At 52.5% G+C, this 1,703-nt stretch overlaps 1 protein-coding gene across 1 annotated transcript in view; it reads left to right on the top strand.

Annotated features, from left to right (window-relative positions):
• The first annotated feature begins 619 nt into the window (after positions 1-619).
• LOC119586013 (secreted frizzled-related protein 3-like) overlaps positions 620-1,703 on the top strand; it is a 71,442-nt gene continuing 70,358 nt past the window's right edge. The window contains exon 1 of the mRNA XM_037934721.1: positions 620-750. The gene's annotated coding sequence lies outside the window, so the exon portion shown is untranslated. The remainder of the gene's footprint in view (positions 751-1,703) is intronic.

The raw sequence follows: 1,703 nt of genomic DNA, 5'->3' as shown, positions 1-1,703 counted from the left end.
ACCCGTCCTGTCTGTCTGCTAATTTGTACGTCAATGCGAAGGGATTCTGAATGTCCGGGCGGGTTCCCTTATTGCATCAACCGCCGGTATACCACGCCAGGGCCCGCTCGGCACGACGGGACTCGATACTACATCGCGTTGCGTTCCTTCCGCCTCTATTACGTCCCCAGAGTCGTGTGCGAGGAGGAGAGAGGCCTCTCCCTTTCCTTTTCCCTGCATTGGCTACGAATTAAAACGATAATTGAAATGACCCAAAGCTTGCAAGAGCTCTTATCGTCTCGTCCATCCTGGCACAACACACCTGCATATCCCACACTGCCAGACGCAAAACAGACGCTCCGTGTTTAGGGCCACAGGCACGCCGCCTGCTGGACGGGCGTCACTTGTCCTCTATCAGGTCGTGTGAGAATGCTTGCCAGGGGCTCGTTTTGCCCTAATTGCGACTTAAATGGACTCCGGACGCCTTTCGAGCGAGCGGGGCTGCAGTAGAACAACTTCTCCTTGCAGGATCCGGCGGTGCGAGCGTGCAGGGGGTAAAAGTGGACAGCCAGACATCGGATACTCAGTGTAGAGGTTGAATTCTATACAATTAAAGGCGGGGAGTGGCGACGGACATGGTTGTGGGCTACCATAGGCACACTGGCCCTTCCATGACGTCCCGCACACTCGTCTGAGCAGTGTGAACACGTCCGCCACGTCCGCCCGTCCTCTTGGTGATGCTGTGCAGTTGATTGAGCAGCACGTGCGCCTGTAAGTCCGTGAACACTTTGGCATGTTCTTCGTCTTCTTTCTACTTTCCATGCATTCAGAGGAGGTTGTTTTCATGACCCTGCATGCACCAGCTTCCTCGGCCGGGGACGTGGAAGGGGTGTCAGCAGCTGCAAAACGAGTCTCGCTGGTGTAGGCCGCGCCGCGTACCTGGTCATGGTGAGTGGCTGCCGTGCAGGGAGGATGCTGTGGCCAGATAGGCCTCAGGTTGTACGAGATTGTGGGGCCGATTGGAAATTGGATTTTCCAGTGGAGCAGCTGCAGTCCATAGTCCTGATTCTTTGTCTTTGGCTTGAGACCATGTTAAAAACGGGGGATCTGTTCGAGAGCTCTTGAGAGCCAGGAGGTCACTGACATTGTTAGAGCTGATATAAATTCAATGGCTTCGAGATAGGCTTAAGATGTAATTAATAATGCTCATTTTAACGCACCGCTAAAAAGGGACATATGTAGAGTAACGTACGGTACGCGTAGAGCAGAGAAGCCGACCGAATAAAGCGGATCCCAAACTGAGAGCAGACTCTCATTTTTAAGGCTCAGGAGACCAGTCTTCGGTAACCCTCGTGTAAACCAGTTCTAGTGAACCACATGTAGTCTACATGTTAGCCTGAAAGAGGCTGGGTCCCACGCCTCATGCAAGCTGTGGGTACGTGCTCGTCCCTCAGGCAACGTCATTTCAAGCGCACGTCTCAGGGTTTGCTTGCGTGAACGCAGTGCACAGACGTGTGAGCTGCAATGAATTGTGTGTATCAGTAACTCAAGGTTAAGCCGATAGTGCCTTTAGGATGTTCGGCCTAATTTACATTCTGAGAGAAGTTGCTGACGCGGATATAGGCAGACGACGAGGCTGAGCCTTCTGAGACTTGTTGCTTGGAATAATGGCTGGCAGGGTGTAGATTCAGGCTGTAAGGATTGCCAAATTTTGAATAGTTGTT

Source organism: Penaeus monodon, chromosome 20 (assembly GCF_015228065.2).
Source record: "Penaeus monodon isolate SGIC_2016 chromosome 20, NSTDA_Pmon_1, whole genome shotgun sequence".
Lineage (NCBI taxonomy): Eukaryota > Metazoa > Arthropoda > Malacostraca > Decapoda > Penaeidae > Penaeus > Penaeus monodon.
The sequence above is the reverse complement of the archived record's forward strand: the minus strand, read 5'-3'. Positions and strand labels throughout refer to the sequence as shown.